Raw genomic sequence first — 20,193 nt, 5'->3', positions numbered from 1 at the left:
AATTATTTTTTTAAAGTTGTGAAGTGTATTTGAAACATTCATTTGGTAGACGGTTGTGAAGAATTTGTTGCAAGTCATGAATTCTGAAAGTATTTAATGGTGAATGAGTCTTGAGTTGAAGAATGTCGAGTTTCATCTCATCTAGTATGTAGCCTGTCAGTGAAGTTCCTAGATCCATCTCTACCAAGAGGTATATGCCATTGAATTTTAATGGTATCCATGGTTTCCTAAATACTATGCCTTGTAACATCAGAAAGTATTTGCCTAAGTTTGATGGAAACCATAAAAATTCAGCCACTCATCATGTTCAGTTGTTTAGTGACTTGGTTGGTGATTTTGAAATTGCTCATGAAGACATTTAGATGAAATTTTTTGTTCAGACTTTAGAGGATGATGCTAGGGACTGGTTTTCATTCTTACCAACATGTTTAGTTTCATCTTGTGATGAATTAATGTCAGCCTTCATGATGCAGTTCGGGGAAAGAGTAAGCATCTCTGATTATTTTGATAAGTTTTTAAAAATTCAAATCAGGAATGGTGAGTTAGTTCCTAAATTTAATATTAGATTTGCAAAGATTTTAAATGAAATTCCTAAAAGTTATAAGCTAGATGATCAAATGTGTTTAGTGGTTTATCTCGGTGCATTTGATAAAAAGATGAACTATCTGTTGAGAGATAAGGAACCTAAAACTTTGCATCAGGCATTCATGATAGCAATAGAGATTGAGAATAACATAAAATATGGCTTAACCCGGAATCACTTGTCTAGAAATGTTTGCCGGGAAGATGAAGTGCAAAGAACAAATCAATGTCATATAGAATGTTTAATTTTAGATCAGCAAATAAGCACTTCTGCTGTTATAAATAGTTTTGGTGAAGATTCAGAAATAAAAACACGTGAACATGAAATCTCTCTGTTGCAAAGAAGAAATGATTCCATTATTGCTGAATTAAATGCACATGTTTATGGTATTACAACATTAGAACATAAAGATAGTTCACTTGATGAATTGTACATGCAAGAAATAAATTCAGTTGTTTCTCCTCCTATTGATAATATGCCTTTGGTTGAGAATATCGTAAACTTTGAAGTTGAAGGATATTCATCTCAGTATGAGGAGGAAGAAACCAAAAGTGATATATCAAGTGATAAAGGTGAAATTACTGACCCGACATGCCATGGAGAGATGACACAATATAAAGAATGTAAATCATATGTATCTCAGTCACAGTCAGAAGAACTAAGCTCATATGTTGATAATATTTCAACAGTAGAGATGCATTCTCTTGACAAATAGGATAGGTAAGAAATGAATTATCTCATTGAGAGATTGCATCATGTTGAGAATGTTATTAAATCTGAAGTTGAAAGAGAGTCATATCAATGTGATTATGATGAAGCTGAAAGTCATCTTTCAAGTGATAATGAAGTTGCTGATCCAATATATTATCAAGAGGTGTCATATGAAGTTGATGATGAGAGTTATTACTCAAGTCAAGAAGAGGATAGTGCTAGTGTGTGTCCATCTTCATGTGAATCAGATGCAGAATGGGAAGAAGAAAGTAATGATGAAAGTGAGTGCTCGTATGTCAGTAAAGATATGAATTCTTTTCTTAAATCTGAAAGTGAGTGTCCATTTCAAAATTGTGTAAATCGAATTGAGATTGAAAGTTATGAAGATAAAGAGGTTATCCATAAAGACATATTACCTAATTGTGTAGAAGAGTGTTTTGAGGATGAGTGTTGTGATGATCAGTATGTGATTGATCCTGAGATTAATGCATCAGCACCTATTGGTAAGATAAATGATGATTTTCTTGCAAGACATTTGAATCACCTATATGGAGAAAATGAAAGTAACTTTGATCTGTATTCTACATGCTTCGTTGACGGAGTTGATGTTGAGTCTTCATATGATTCTGATTTTTCTTCTTCATATGTTGAAAGTGTCCATGACAGTGATGTTAGAAATGGTTTTAAAGTTTTCACTAATCTGTTATATGGTGAGGAGTTTGATGTTGATCAACACATTACTTGTCCTAATGTCTACAAAGGTGCTTTGCATGGAGTTATCAATCCTCTTTTTGAAGAACATATGGAAGTTTCAAATTTAGCAGAGGATAAGTTTAATGATGATACTTTTTCTTACTACTGTAAGAGGTTAGACTATTCTTCTTCCAAATATGACAGTGAATATGATCATGATATTGCATCTGATTATGATAACAAGGTGTTTGATGAGACGGTTATTGAAAATCTGCCTATACCTTGCAATGATTCTTATGATGAATATTTTAATGTGATGACTAATTCATGTGCTGATTTCAAAGAACCATTTGAAGGTTGTGGATTAGTTTCAGATTTTGACGTTGATGACATGTGTGAGTACAAGTCAGAGTATTCATTTCAGTATCATCCAGTTATGCATAAGGAAACACAGTTTGAAGGTATGAGTGGTCTTTTTCCCCAAGTTGAATATGAAGCCTTCATTAAGTGAAGAGAGTTTTCAGTTTCAATTTGATATGTTTAGGCATGCAAATCAGTATCTTCATAATGAGCTAACAGTTGAAGATGAAATAAGTTTTTGTATGCATTATGAAAGTAAGAGTGATAATTTTCTTTTGCCGAGTGATTTTTTATACAATGATAATCTAATTGGTGAGATTTATAGGAGGAGAATTTTCAGTTTACCTCATGAAAGTTCAAATGAAAATCATGTTTATGACAGAGGTAAACAGTTTTGTTGAATTTCGGTGGCCCGGGGCCATCGTGTGTTCATAATCTTGGTAGTTGTAGTTGTTTCCCTATTTTCAATAAAGCTGTTCGAGGGAAGTTTTGAAGTTTTTGGGAATGGTTTGCTTCCTCCAGAGATCTGAATCCTTACCATTCCCACAAGGGACATGCATCCCCAGATAGAGCCACTATTGGCGCTCAAAATTGTAGCCCACATTTTGAGCACCATTGAGAAATTTGAGGCCTATAAATGCTTTGTGAAGCTTATGTACCCATCTATACTTTTGAATCCTATGAGGTGTTTTATGCTTCTAGCACCTTTCATTTAGTGCATCTAAATGTTCCATGAAGTTGAAGCATCATTCTGAACCATTCTGCGAAGTCCTGTTTCAAGCATTTGTCAAATTTGCAATTCTGCCCTAGTGTCAAACATCGACAAGAGGCTATGTTTTGCCATTGAATATCTCGCACCCAAAAATGTGTCATGAATTACCACTTTGAGATTATCTAGTGTCCATACCCAAGAACTTACATTTCAAATTTTGAGTCATTTTGAGTTCGTCTGACTAGGTTTTGAATCCCTCGAAGTTGGTCAGTTATTGTTTTCATGCTTTTGCACTTTGCACCTAATTCTGGGAAGCCCTGTTTGACATGCAACTATAACTTTTGTCCAGTTGGCCAAAATGTTGAAATTCCTATTGCATTGCATTGTAGGCATCAGAGACCTATTATGTTTCAATTTTTAAGTCTTGATGAATCTGTTTGATCAGTTTTCAAATGCGATTCTAAATGCAGTTTATGACTTTTTACTAGTGTCAGCACTTGCAGATTTATCAGTACCCCTGTTCGTGGCGTTATAACTTGAAATTTGTGATTGGTGAAATTGAATGGATTGTACCATTGTGTTTTCCTCTAAAAATACTTTAAGTGTGTCAGTTTTCAAGTCTTGATGAATCCGTCTTCACACTTTTCCAGGTCAATTCCATTCGCAAAAAATGTTTTCTATCAGCATGTCCAGTTTACAAAATTCTGAGTATCCCACTTTGACTGATCGCCATTTGTGCCCTGTTATTCATCATGAGCCTAATTCGTAGATCCATAATGTCCTCATGACAAAAAATGGGTGTCCGAATTTTTGTTTCCCCATGTGCTAATTTGCCTAGTTTTCGAGGCCATTTCCAAACGCACTTTCGAATTTTCTAACATGTTTTTCTGCAGGTGAATTTAAGTTGGAAACTTCGAAGGTCAATATCTTTTGACCCTGATGTTGTCATGCGATGAGATCTAGCAGGCCTGCTGAACGTGTCAGAGAGAATAGAGATCTTGAGTTTCAAAGGTCTATTAGATGTTCTAGTTAATTTTTAAGGCCAACCTACAAGCCCTGTCATCAGAAAGAGTTACAGTTTGCAAAGAGTGAAATAAATGAATTTTTAGCAATCAATTTGTGATCAGATTTGATATCAGATAGCTCAAGGTGGATGATAGATCAATTTTCCATGTCAGTTGTATGGAAATGAAAATCTTCTTAGTCGGTCCCACTTTGGGGCCCAACTGATTACACCAAGGCCGATGATAGATTGATTATGTTCAAATTACAAGTCACTCATCTACAGGATCCCCATGTTTTCGGGGGTCATATGAATTGTTATTCGTTAAAGATGTCTAAGGAATGTGTTGTAATAATGAGTCAGGAAAATTTAATATGAGTTGGGATGGTATGATGATAACAGATTTAGAGAGATTTTTAAGGAACCCATGGAATTTTTGAGCCAATCAACAACAGGTCACTATTTCATTGCACTGAAAATTTTGAATCAAGCTATTATAGAAATGAATTATTTTTTTTGGGAAAGTACAATGAAAGAGTTTTTATTCTCCTATTAATATGCTCTTTCCAAGTCAGACATTCACTAAGGATGCATTGCTGGTCTCCATATTGGATTATCTCACCTACAAATTTGGGTATTATAGTTTTTCTTCAACAAAAGGAGTTATCTTTCCCTCATCTATCTGAGCCCACACTTTCGTGGCAAGATTGAGCAGTCTCATGTCATAATAAAGATGAAAGTCATTGTTAGAGTGAGGAATCCCAAGAAAAGTCCATATGCAGGTTTAAAGTGAAGCCACAGCTAGTAAAAAGAGGAAATCTACCAGTATTCAAAGCGTATGAAGATGGAGGAATAGCTAGAAATGAAAAAGATCACACGCAGGAAAAGGCACATGGTAGTATAAGACACGCCAATCATAAGAAAACACTAGTCAATGCAGCGTTAAAAGGAGCCATTGCAAGCAGTAGACAGGAAGCGGCAACATCAAAATGACGTCCACATTTTAAAGCAATAGCCCATGATTTTTGTGAAGATTAACACTTTTAAACAAAGACACACAGTTCCTCTCATTTTTCCTCCTCTATCTTTAGATCATCCCTTTCCTGGACAATCCAGCGGTCTACCTCATTCCTATCTTCAATCTCCATGATCTCTAGCTGAGGAAATTCTCATAGATAGAAATTCGATTGACATTTTCATTAACAACTGTCTGGAGAAGGAGGAAAATTTGCTCGAATATGTTGATGTATCCAAGAGAGAACTGAAGCGTTTCATTGAGGAGATCAACCATCTTCGCGATGAGGAGGAGAGGCAGTGCAATGAACTCCTAGTAAAATATGAGCATCACATGGCAAGCACGTTCATTTTAAGCACAATTTACACACCTGCAGATTCCCAGAATGTTTGCTAGTAGCAAAATATTCTATCTATCTATGAGTCGAGAGCGATCTCATCTCTTACAATTCTAGATATACATGCTAAAGATAGGAAGAAGCATGAAGTCAGAGATTAAAAATGCAAAGTAAAGGTTTTTCAAAACCTTTAATCCCACATTTTTCGTGAGCAAGATATTTTAGCTATTTAAATACCAAAACACTCAATTGACATTGTGTCTTAAGACACGAGCCGTTTTGGAAGCTGCTTGCTGTGAGGTGGACCCCAGTGCAATTGTGATGTAAGAATAAGTTTTAAACATACATGCAGATAAAGGAGATGACATCAGCATAGTTTGAGGCAATAGAAAAATCCAAGAATCCAGTGCCTCGCTACTTCGCCAGCTGGAAAATCTTGGCAACTCCGGCTAGCGAGATAGCAAGGTTGCCAAAAAATCTCCAAAATCCAGCAAGAGTTAGAATGCAAAGTGGGTCCCGCCCAAAGACAATAGCTAATTGGATGGTGACAAGTGGCAGAAATAGAGTGACTGGGTAATGATGTGGCAAATGAATGTTAGGAGCACACCAGATTGCGCCACGTGGCACAATCGACGGTCCTCGTTACCTCGCTAAGCCGAACTTGCTCATTGATTAATATAGCAAAGTAGCAAGCGTGACATGGCATCCATGTATTGTGCTAATGTGGCACTGACTGTGATGAGGTGGCATGATGACAAGGAAAAATAGAGGGCCAATGAGATGATGCCATGTGGCAGTTAGTCAACCCTAAGTTGACCATGGATCTGAAGGCAAAGGAAAAAATAAAGAATTTAAAATGTCATTTTTTGTCATTTTTCAAAGAAAGGAGGCACGCCAGATGTTTTAAAAAACCAAAAAGGCATTTAATCTAAAGTTTTAACTTTAGAGTGATTTAAATTTCTCAAAATTTAAATTTTAAAGATGTGCAAACTTGATAGTTACACTAGAGGAGTCATTTTCAAAATGATATTTTGGGAGTTTTTGATATCTAAAACTAGCACTCCAATATACCGTTGGAACTGGGAAACTCTGAATTTTTCAAATATGAAGTTCATTTTTGCACAGACTACCACTGGTACATGCTACATGTCATTTTTATGAAATCTGAGGTATTGAAAGTAGAATAAGCAAAACTCATCATTGATTTTCAATTTTGGTTATGAGGCAGATGTAAAGGCCTTTTGAACCCTGAGTGTGGTAAAAATAAGCTAGAAAGGATCATATTGCATTCTGAAAGGCCCTTTGTAACTAATTTGTTATTTTTACTTGGTGAATTCATTTTAACATCAGAGTCAATTATTTTTTTATCATTACATTTTGAGATTTTTATGCCTCTGAGGGCCAAGGTGTAAGGATTTGATTTGCCAGTCAAGGAGAGAGGAAAGAAAAGTGTTTTTGATCTTCTTGGGAGTGAATTTCAAGTGGAAAGCTGTCAGTTGTATAATAGATCCAGGGATTCATCTCCCTCCTATATCTTGTTTTCTTTCTATCATTTGAAGGGTTCCAGTTTCTAGGAAGAAAAAGTTCATTGCTGTGATACCATTAGGGATTCCATTTTTTGCATTGTGAGACCATTGGTTCCAGTATTTTGACATGTTTCCATGACTGTGACACCATTTTCTTCAGTAGAACTCTAATGTGAATAGCATTGTAGAGATAATATAGATAGTTCTGAGATATTACGTTGTTTCATGTTTTAATTTTATGCATCTAAATGTATAGTTTCAAGGAAATGAATACATATGAGCAACAATTTCACTAGTTTTGTTCTGGTTCTTGTCTCTTGTCTCAGCATTTTGTAAGTCTTATGTGGTTTTGGAACAAATATTTGAGACCAATTTGCATCCCTTTCAGGTTGTATGTTTGATGTATTTTGCTGTTGGACCAAAGGGCCAAGTAAATGCTCGATATGTTTAAACAACGTTACTGGTTATTTGAGAAGGATATTTTGTGAGAATGAGACCTGAATGAACACTGATGTCTGAATCAAAAGGTGGTTGGATAGATCTGATGTTTGGGTATATGAGATACGTCTTGATGTCACAGATGTATGTTTTGAATTCATGGAATTGCCCAATGGATCAGGCACTGATCAGTTATAGGATCACTGGTTTTACTATTGCATTTTTGAGGTTTTGTTGAATCAACATCTAAAATCAAATGCTTTTCCCCTTTTATGTTGAAGAGCTATCATAGAATGCCCTAACTCAGCTTATGAGGTTCATAGATCTGCATCTAGCTATCATAGGTTTGTGTTATTTCATGAGTTCTTAGGAGAAATAAGGGTTTTTATCTGCTTCATATTATATTTAGTGTATGCTTTGACAACTGGTACCATATAAAGAATCTGTAGGTCCACCCGCCTAGGTTTTTCAGAGCCTGAAGAAGAAGAAGGGTCATGCCTTATAGTTGGCATGGTGTCTGAATGGATGTGTTGATAATGGGAGTTAGCTGCCCCTAGATATGTTTTGTTCTCATCAGGGTAATTGAAAATCAATAACATTTTCAAACACCAACACTTTGATTGAGCTTGTATCCAATAATCTTGCTCAAAACTCTAACTCTAGTATCCTCAATTAGGTCAACTCTTATATTTCTACCATCAACTTTGGTCTTTATATTTTTTTCAATTATCTTCCTAACATTTGTGTTATTTACTAGATTACAACCTTCATTTCTCAATCTTATGACCTTATGAATTAGGTCATTTTCAATCATAACATGTATATCTCCTAACTAAAACATATCATCATGTACTCTTCTCAAAATAATCCTACTCCATTAGTGATTATTGAATTCTATAATGCCTTGCTCAGAGATCCTTGGAACAAGGATAAATATAAGCCAAGAATATTTTTTTTTAAACAAGTATGGATGCACATGACATACAACATACAAGGATAAATGAGATCACAATGGATGACTTAACCAACCATCCAAACACCAACATATCTCCAAACACCATTGCTAAAAAAAATGACAACTATATATGACAACGAGCCAAAGATGAAAACATAACATAAAATCAACGATTTGTCAAAGCATGGTAATACAATAAATCCTAAAGGGTACTCAAATTTCCAAATTGCATTCTCTAAAAAATAGTAGAGATACCCCCTATTTTATGCATGAGAAAACACAAATGATAGTTTCAAGCTAGGAAGTCTACCAAGCCATGTGAGAAATCACCCTCTTGTGCAAAGGAATACCTAGCCTAGCCACCAAACCCATAGAACTGGTGTTAAGGCTCACACAAGGAAGTACAAATAATCATGTAAAGAAGTGAAAAGAGCCACATGAAGAAATGTAGAAAGCTATGTAAAGAAACATAGAGAACCCAGTGAAGAAACACATAGGACCATGTAAAGAAACACATAGAGAAAAAATAAATTCCACACTCTCACGTGAGAAACCATTAAAACAAGAAAGGAAACTAAAGATGAAAGAAAGGAAAAACTAATCCTCCACACTGGGGAGTACCAAATCCACAAATTGAGCCTTATACACTTGAGCACACAATAACTAAAAGGCAAAAATTGAATCTAACCATATAAACATAACAGTGAAGGAAAAGAACTAAAAGCAACATCACAATGAGATTAAAAAATAAAACTAAGTGCATGGTTTCTCCCAACCATAATAGCATAATGAGACCTCGAAGGTCCTAGCCATCCCCCTTACATAACATCCCAAAGTGCCAACTAGATAGTCAGAGCTATCTTATGAGGATGTCACTACTAAAGTGTAATAACATCATAATAACAAGGAAATCTAACATGCTAACTAGTAAGAAATAGATACTCCAACTAAACAAATAAAATCATCTAATCATATGTTAAACATCATAATAAAGGAATGTTTCAAATAAACTTACATAATCTAAACATGATATCCAAGCATTCCAATGAGAGCATGCATCACAAGAAAATATACTTTGGAACCCAAAGTATCAAGTGAAAATATCCAACAATGGTCACACTAGGATATTAGACCATCTCTATACACTAGTCGCCAACAATGGTGAAGGTAGCTACATCTCCCAACCATGTGGAACCTATAGGTTCACTCCCACTATGTCGATGGAGATAATAATCCAACCACAAGAAAACATAAAACAAACATCCATGGTTAACACTTACACTAGATAGTAAGATGACTGAAACCAAGAACAAGAGACAATGCAAGTACTATAGGTCCTGGTTAGACACTCAATGGGTTACTATGTAGGGTTTGACATCATGGAGAGTCAATTTTCATTAGAAAGCCCAAGCTTAGATTATGTGGTTCAACTCCTCAAAGGAAGGCTCTCTTACTGAATATTTTATTATCTTAATTTTTATTACCACCTAGTGTTTTATTTAGTTATCACTTGATTAAAACTTCCTTTGCTAACCCTCTAGGCACAATGATCACTAGGATGCAAGATAGAAGCCTCCTTTATATGCTACCCTACCCTACCCATGCTCATCCAATGATGAGTGCCCATAGGTATGCATATTCCCAACCCAAACCCAAATGATCATAACTCTTAGAAGTACCATAGAAGATCAAGCCTCACAAGTCACATGAAAATGTAGGCATATGTGCTTGTGTGTGGCGCACCATCATCACGAAGGTCATAACATAAGGACTAGATGAGAACACAATAAAAATGTCATCCAACTAAAAAAAAGCTCAAGAGGATGGATGTGGCATGCATTCCAATACAACATAAAAGTGAAAAAATGATCTAACTGGCATCCCAAAGGATGATCCAGGTCCACAACCAATATCATGCCAAGAAAACTAGAGAAAACTGGACAGTACACAAATCAAGGTAAAAACTCCAAAATTAGAAAACTTCAAAAATAAAACCAATTTGGTCTTAGGGCACAAAAGCCATGAAAATCTAATAAAATTTAAGTTCAGACATCATATATAAAAATAGCTAGCGTAATGATGTGAAACCCCAAACCCTCATCCCAACAATTAGGAAAATGTTCATACCCAACCAACTGGGTGGAACTAGCAAACAAAAATGGAGGAGAAAACTAGTTCTTAGCCTACTAACAAAAAACTACTAGAAATATAACTAGAAATTAAGTTGAAACATGAAAAAGGGAGAGCCCTACTTGAGAACAAAAGGAGCTGAAATAGGAAACAACATAATCAAATAAATAACCTACAAAAGTTGCCAAAAATCATGACAAAGCAAGGTCTCCCCAAGCTAGATCCAACAAGACTAACCTTGTGAAGATCCCACGCCCACAACTCTCAAAAAAAATAGAGACGTAATCCTCTAGAAGAGGATTTTGGAAAAATCTCTCAAATTCTCAATTTCCAAAAGTGAGAAGCGAGGATTTAATTTCATCTTTCAATACTTATTCACTTTTTGAGTGAATAATCAATTAGGGTAAATAACTAGAAATCCAAGAAATTGGAATTCATCTATGGAAAAGCTACTAGAAATTAAAAATTAATTAAATAGATCCTAAAAACCTTGAAACCAAAATCACAAAAAGCCTTAACAATTTTGCCACCATGCAAAACCCTAAATGCACAGACACGTTCACTGGTCAAATCCCATAATGCAAATGAGTTTGGATTTAATAATGACTAAAAGGTATAATTTAACATTTAAATAAGATACGTTGACCATACAGGAATGACATTGGTAAAATATGAACAACTGAATCACTAACTCCATGTGCCACTACCAGGGATATAATCCTACACACTAAAACACATGATCAAGTGCAATTGCATATAATAACATAGTTGAAGCAATAAATATATTAAATCACCTAATTTAACCATTTATTTAATTTTACTGAAATAACCCATTTACATCACTCACATTCACATAAAGCATAAAGAATCAAGAATGAAGTAAATAACCATAGCATTAAATCCACCACATAATATAATCAGAGATATGTCCAAATACTAGATAACCAAATATCATCACAAATCTACTCTCATCTCAAAATGACATTATTATGAAAATACGATGAACTAAACAACATAGTAGTCTAACATCTATGATACTAAAATAAAGGTATAACATCTAAACCTCAAGTCATCTCAAATGCATAAATAATAACATGAGTACAAGTATCTCTCTAATTTTTTTTTTAACAAGGTACAGACTACAAACACAAGAGGCACTCAAAATTTTGTATAAAACATATACTTGATCATGTTCAACTCATTCAAGTATGAAAACTTGGGTTTCAAGGTTAGGTTTCCATTGCACATTATACCTAAATCCTTATGAATGTTTTCATCTCTAATACTCTCAAATTTATAGTGAATGTAACTTCTAACATCTTCTACATGAAGTACATTAGGTGAGATTTGTGAGAATGCTCCCAAAGGATCATCAATAAGAGAAAAAACAAGTGCTTCTTAAATTTGTACCTTGTGGTGGGCCTCCAAAAGGTCAATGTTTTAAGATCTTTTTATCTTGTTTTCAAGCAGTTTTCTTGCAAAAATAGTCACATCTTTATGGTTTTAAGTAGATGAACTTATGTTTTTATGTATATGTTATATATATGTTAAGACATGAAGTAGAAGTATGGATAGTTCAAATATGCTATATTTTTTTGAATCTATGGACAAAAATGATATAATGAAGTAATTTTACATGTTGATAAATGTTTCCCCATTTATGCTATGTCCTGGGTAGTTTTCCTCCTGTAGCCATATGAATTGAAAGAGTGGTAATTTGTACTTTACACCTTTTCTCTAATATTGATGATGAAATAAATATATGTATGTGAAATTCATGTACACATTGAATGTTTTGCAGCTACTTGCTATGTATATTCAAAGGTCAACACCTCAGTGCTAAAGTTAAAGCCAACTAGATTGCTAAACTTTTGCAAGTGGAGCAAGTCAATGTAGCTTCCACAACTTGCTATATTCTTGGAGGATTTATTCATGGTTAAAAAAATTTCTATTTTAAACATTATGAATTTTTAATTGATCCTCATTAATGGAGTGATCATAGAGTTAGGAAGTAGTTATAGTTTCCTTTAAATAATAACTGTTGTAGCTTTGAGCACAGTTTTGGAAGAAGAAGAGGATAAATTGATTTTTATAGCAACAAAGTATGATACTGTTTTTTTCAAGTGTAATTCTTTCACCATGAATGAATAGAATGAGAAGTTCAAGTTTATTTCTCTTATCTTGATTGTCTTTTCTATTCACATATCCAAAGGGGCCCACTTGGTGAGTGAACTATTTTTCTAGAATGGATTGTATTTCCTTATTTGTTTCCTTGCAAGGTAGAATTTTGTTTCTCCTACAACCATTGATAAAAAAATTTGTGAACTCTTCCTACAACATAGGTGCATAGATAGGTTTACTATTTGTAACATTACTTTAAGCTTTAAGTTAATTGTTATTCCATTTTCTAGCAATATATTTCCTTTGCTTTAGTTGTAATGACTTAAAGAAGAATTAGAGCATATACTTTGTAGTCACCATCTCAAGTTTATGTTCCTAGGTTGAAAAATTGAATGAAGTTAGTGTATTATTTTAGATAAAACACATGATGTTTTCTGACCATAAAATCACTATGAAAGCATGTCCAATCCTTTATTACTAAGGTATTAAGCTGACAACTGAGATCTTAGGTCTGCATTCTCATATTTTAGATCTAGTTCAATTTGATGTAGGGAGACAATATAAAACTAGAACCAAAGGCACACCCAACTATCCAAGTCACTTGTATGGGTAAAAATAGTGAAAAAAAACACAAACAACAACCACCAAAGGAGATAGGAGAAAAACAATGCTTTATTGTTTCATCTTATTGTCAATACACATGCCCAGTTGTAAGGCCTTCTGTGTTGTGACCAAAATACATTAATCTTCTATGATAAATTTTTTCATTCCAACTCTACTTCAACCTCCTTGATTTATCTACTATCTTTGCTACTACTAATCTCCCTCAAGATTCTTACCTAAGACCTTTTCAAATACATGCATGGCCACAAGTCAACCTATTGCAAATACCAACTAAGAAATGATTCTCCTAAATTATTGAGATGTCACAACCTAAGCTGAATCCAACTTAGTTGAGAAATCCATGAATAATCTTTGATAGGTCTATTCTTCCATTTCACTAAATACTCATAGTAATCTTTTCCTCTTGTGCTCTTACCAACTCTCTAATTCAATACCTATATAACTTCTTCAATCTGCTTCTTAGGATAATCATCTGATATGTAACAAATTCATCACTTGACTCATGGTACTTTTATAAATAAAAAACAGTGATTATAGGAGATATATCCATGTCATTAGGTAACTCAAACTTCATAAGAATTATAATTGTCAAAATTTCTCAAGATCTTACAAGGTCCAAACTTCTTCATCTTCAACTTACTGTATATTCCAACATGAAATCTCCCTCTCTTCAAATGAACCATTACCTCATCACCAAATTCATAAACATGATGTCTTGTAGACTTATCGACAGTCTCCATATACTTCTAATTACTTTTTTCTAACCTCAACTTCACTTCCTTATGCAAAGACGACATAAAATCAATAAAGTCTCTCCTTGTAGAACTTCTTTTTTCTTCACTAGAAACATCTCTTAAATCTGATATGCCTCTAGGCTGAATTCCTATAACAATATCAAAAGATGTCTTCCCTATACTTCTATTCACATAATTATTATATGCAAACTTAGCTTGTCCCAACACCACTTCCCAATTACTTGGCTTATCTCTAATTAAACATCTCAACAATTTACCCAAACTTCTATTCACAACTTTTGTCTATCCATCTATCTGTGGATGGAATGCAAAACTAAACTTCAATTTAGTACCCATATTCTTTTAGAATTTTTTCCAAAAATAACCAACAAACTTGTTGTCTCTATTTGAAATAATACTTCTTGGCAATCTCAAAATATCTTTAAACAAAAGTTCAACAACATTCTCAACATCTAATGTCTTCTTACATGGTATGAAATGAGCCATCTTAGAAAATCTACCCACAACAACAAATATAAAATCATACCCCTTCACTGTCTTAGGAACTCCAAGAACAAAATCCATAGTGATATCACTCCAAGGTATCTTACGAATAGTAATAGGTGTATGCAAACTAGGATTCTAACTTACTCCTTTTGTAACTTGACATACTCTAAAACTCTTTACAAATTTCTAAACATCTTTATACATATGTGGTCAATAATACTTCTCTTTCAACAAACTCAATGTATTATTGATTCCAAAATGTCCAACCAATCCACCACTATGATTTTCCTTAATCAAATTCAACCTCATAGAACTTCTTGGGATTTAAAATTGAATACCTTTGAACAACATACCTTCTTGAATATAGTACTCATCATACTAATTTATATGATCTATTAGAGTTGGTACTCTATACTCTCTCCACGCCTCAAAAAAAATAGGGTCAACATCATGTCATCCATCCTTGGTATAGGAAACCTATATTCACTATGATCTTGTTAATAGCTCTAGAATCAGTAGACATTCTCCATTCTATATTCTTTTTAAGTGGCAATATAGTAGCTACAATAGATGGACTCAAAATTTCTTTGATCAAACCTTTTTGCAACAACTCATGCACTTGTTTGTTAAGTTATCCATTCTCTATAAGTGTCAATCTATATGGTGCTTATTTAGAAAAATAGCTCCAGGAATTAGATCCATATAATGACTTATACTCCTTACAAGAGGTAAACCATCTAGTATATCTTCTACAACAATTTCTTTATACTATTCAATAATCATTACTACTAGTTTCTGCTATTACTCGATCACCACAGACTAGAACGTTGTTAACACTAGTTTTTGATACTTGGCTGCTACTGATACAACTTAGTCATTTAAGAATTATAGAGAAACAAACTTGGTTTCTTTTCATTTCTTTTTCAAATTGTTTCCCATTAACCATGCAAATTCTCATAGTAGTATAATTAACCTCATCTAGACTCTCAATCAAAGGTAACAATTTTTTTTTCTCCGATTCACCCAAAGAGTATATTAATTCAATCTTCCATCATGTATAGCATACATATCATATTTTAAATTTCTACCCAACTAAATCCATATGCATAATATAACAAAGAACTTCACAATATATTGTTCACTTACCAATATCTTATGCTAATCTTTGATCCATGAAAAATGATAGGGTTTAAGATGCTTTAGCCTCTCCAACTACAACTTTGTAATGAGCTCTTCCAATGCCAAATTTGTTCAACTTCCACTATCAATGATAACCTTGCAACATTTTCTAGCCATCTTACATTTGGTCTTGAAAAGACTTCTCCTTAAAACAAGTTCCTCATCACTCCTCTTATTACATAAGGTCTTCTCACCATAACATTTTTTCTGGCCTCAGGTCTAGTTGATGAACCCTCAATGTCTCCTTGAACTACAACATTTCTATTACCTTTCCCACTTTTAGAGGATCTACACTAAAAGGATCTATGCTGTTATTTACCACATTTGAAACAATTACCATGAAAACCACCTCTATGATAAAAATTACCTCCTCCTTGGTAGGAACTAGTACCTCCTTGGTAAGAATTATCTCCTTTCCATTCACTCTAGTTTTTTTCATCTCTTTTCCATTAAAAAATTCTCTTTTCTTGCACAAGATGGTTAGATCTACCACTTTCTCCATAAGATCTACCTCTACCTCTCTAGTATCTACCCTCTCTATCTTTTTTCATGCTTCTTTGTTAGATCTTCTTAGCTTTCAAGGCATATGGGTATACTTCTTCCACACTTTCTAATTTCACAAAACTTATTTCATCTTGAATTATAGATCTCAATCCATTTAGATACCTTGCAATCTTCTCAACATCATCATCCACATGTCCAGATTTGATGTCCAATTTATAGAATTCCTCAGTATACTCCTTCACACTCATGTCTCTTTATCTCAAATTTTGCATTTTTCTCAACAAACTAACTTGGTAATCAATAGGAAGGGATTTTTTCTTTACCTTGTTCACCATCTTTACACAAGTTCTAATCTTCTCCTCTCCTCTCCTTTGTCTATCAGTTTGCAAATACTCCCACCACAGTGAGGCACAAACTTTCAATCTAGTAACTATAATTTTCACTTTTTTGTTATTAGGAGTATTTTCATACTCAAAGAACTTCTCCATATCAAATATCTAATCCAACACAACATTGGTGCCCAATTTTCCATTATAAAGAATAACTTCTACAACAGGCTTTGAATGTGCCCTAGACAATACTCTCAACAATATTGCTTCATCTTGATCTTCTTTAGGTTCTAAATTAGGGTTTGGTGTAACTACTTCATCATCAATCACATCATCAAGATACACTCCTCTCCTTTGGGGTGTCTCTACAACATCTAATCTAGCTGCAATTTGTCTCAAAGTATCCAATATTGCATTATCAAAATTTCCTCTACCTGGAACCATATGTACAAATTAGGTTCCTACAAGATTGTGACCCTTTACAAGCTATAGTTCAAACCTATAGATCTACAACAATACTATTGATTTGAATTAGGATTCTACATGATCCAAACTCCACAAGGATGAACCTCTACTCTGATACTACCTAACGTAGGGAGACAAGAGAAAACTAGGGCCAAAGGTACACCCAACTATCCAAGTCACTTACGAGAGTAAACACAATGAAAAGAAACACATAAAATAACCACTAAAGGAGATAGGAGAAATATTATGCTTTATTATTTCATCTTATTATCAATACACATGGTCAGATTTAAGGCCTTCTAGGTTACAACCAACATACATTAATCTTCTATGATAAAAATTTGTATTCCAACTCTACTTTGACCTCCTTGGTCTCTCTACTCTCTTTGCTACTACTAATCTCCCTCAATATTCTTACCCAAGACCTTCTTAAATATATGCATGACCACAGGTTGACCTATTGCAAATACAACATAATAAAATGCTATATTAAATTCCAAAATAAGTCACAACTTGGCTCTTAGCAAATACCCACCACTAAATTAAATGCAAAGGTCCACTTCAACAAGAAACCACATAAAAAAAACTTGGCAAATGAAGAATCAAACAAAATGTTGTAATTTGAGAAACTCAACATCATTTGACAATTGAAGAAACTCAAAAACCAAAGGATAACTTGACAACCAAAGAAATATCAACAACCAAAGGATAAATCAACAACCAAAGAAAGCTTGATACCAAAGGAACTAGGCATCAACAAGAAAACCAACAACCATTGTGATGTGACAACAATAAGAAAGAAGGAAAATATGCAAGGTAGAAATGCAACCCAGGATGCTCTTGCATCACAATCTTACTATCATCCTTTTTCAGATTCAACTTAAGTTCAACAATTTTCAACTCATGTTTCAAGATCTCATTTTATTTCTTGAGAGTTCCTACTTCATCATTGTCACTAATCAAGTATTTTGATTCCTTCCTAGATTTTAGATGATCAATATTATATTTTAGTTTACCAATGTAATCTTTTGCATATTCATACCTATCATTTAGGTTATAAGTATCTCCTGTAAGAAGATAAATTTTCTCAATGTCTTCTTCAAGAATTTTCTTAAACTATTCCATATCCATAGGGATCTTATTCAGGCTGTTAAGCCTCTTTTGAGTTACTAGACTCTAATACCAATTGTGAGAAATATGTAATACTGAGAGGGGGGAGGGGGGTGAATCAATATTCTACAAACTTTCGTCCACAACTAAATATTATTAATTACTTTACAACATGCATATGTAAGTAAACCAATAATAAAAAATAGTAAATAAAACATACATAGAGAGAACTTATAACACCATTATTTTTTAACTAGGGAAACCCTAGCCAAGGAAAAACCATGGAAAGGATGGTAACCACATAATTATCCACTTAACAAAAGAATCATGTTAAGGATATTGATCGTGTTAGGAGTCTATTAAATACATATAGTGTCTCGAGCCATTTTTAGAGCACTAGGCCATGTTAAAAGTCTCAACCTTGTTACAAGTTTCTTCAACCTTGTTATGAGTTGGTAGAATAATTACAATGTATTCAAGAATAGCCCAGTACCCTAACATGCAATATACAAATAAGTTTCTTCACAAGTATAGATATATGGACAATTCTATCTCACTACTACACTTCACACTTGTTCTAATCATTCATTAATTTTTCATCACACAAAGATCACATATCACATATACTTCCTTCAAGATAGTTCACATCACATATTCACTTCACTATAGCTATGCAAGAAATGATATTTTTTTATACCTTGCAAATTATCAAAACTCTGGATTAGTTGGCCTTGAAGCCTCCACACACTTAGCTAATTATTAAAATATCTTAAGGTTAACATCTAGGATTTCAGCCCATCATAGCTAAGTAATTATTTTGTTATCAAAATAATTTTTTAATTTGTATAATTCATTTGACTATCGTGCTCTGTTATGCTTTATCAATAACTAGTACTAGTAATTCCTCTATAACTATCACCATACTTTCTATGCATTGCCATACATCATCATGACACTATCAACTATTAGTCCTCAAGTGTACATGTGATAACTTGGACTTTGTCATCTGTACATACTGAATCTATCTCTGTGTTACTATTAATTGTCCAATACTTAGACACTTTTCTATCTCTGATTTAATAATGAAATACCAAAATATATATGTTTCTATAAATAAAAAAACTCACTTTTCTACATCACCATATTGACAATACATAGACATAGACAAACTTTCTATAGCCTTCGGATTCTTTCTTGCTTTCTTCTTTATTTTTCTCTCCAGTCATCAACTCTAACATTTTCATTTCCACAATTTTTTTTGTGTTAAAATTCAAACACTTATATGATTCTCTCTTGGTGGATTAACCTAAAAATATGTCATCATCACTTTTAGGATCAAGTTTATCTTTTCTTGCATCTTTCAATATATAACAGTTGATTCGAAAGACTTTAATATAATTCACATTTGGTGCATATCCATACCATAGTTTAAAAGGTGCTTTGTTTGCTCCTTTCTTCACTTGAACTTAGTTCAAGGTGTAAACTATAGTTCTTATAGCCTCTCCCTAGTACTTTTGTGAAACATCCTTCTCCATCATTAATGTTCTTGTATAATCCATAATTGATCTATTCCTTCTTTTTGCTATAACATTCTATGGTGGTGTCCTTGATGCACACATTTTCCTCTTGACTCCTTTTTCATTGAAAAATATGTTGAACTCATCCGAGTTGAATTCACCACCTTTGTCTGATCTCTTACATTTCAAACTCTTACCTATTTCTTTCTCAACTCTAGCAAGATACCACTTAAACATTTGAAATACATCATATTTTTCCTTAAAAAATATCATAGTCATCATTCTTGAAAAATCATCAACAAATAAAATAAAGTATTTATCACCATAATAGCTTTGTATTCCAATAGGAACACACAAATTAGTATGAACCACCTCCAAAATCTCACTAGAAGAATAGGTCTTGCTCTTGAAACTAGATTTTGTCATTTTACCCATTTGACTGTATTTTCACATTAGTTTATAAGGTTTTCTTGGCCTTGGTAACCCTTTGACTCTTGTCATTTTACTAATTTTTACCAAGTTATCAAAATTCAAAAAACATAGCCTCTTATGCCATAACCAATCAACTTCACATAGTGCAAATAGATAGGTATCTTTCAATAGGTCTAGATAGAACAAATTACCTCTTATTTTCTCTCCA

Source organism: Cupressus sempervirens, chromosome 5 (assembly GCF_028749045.1).
Source record: "Cupressus sempervirens isolate cs-2001-9-10 chromosome 5, ASM2874904v1, whole genome shotgun sequence".
NCBI classification, from domain to species: domain Eukaryota; kingdom Viridiplantae; phylum Streptophyta; class Pinopsida; order Cupressales; family Cupressaceae; genus Cupressus; species Cupressus sempervirens.
The sequence above is the reverse complement of the archived record's forward strand: the minus strand, read 5'-3'. Positions refer to the sequence as shown.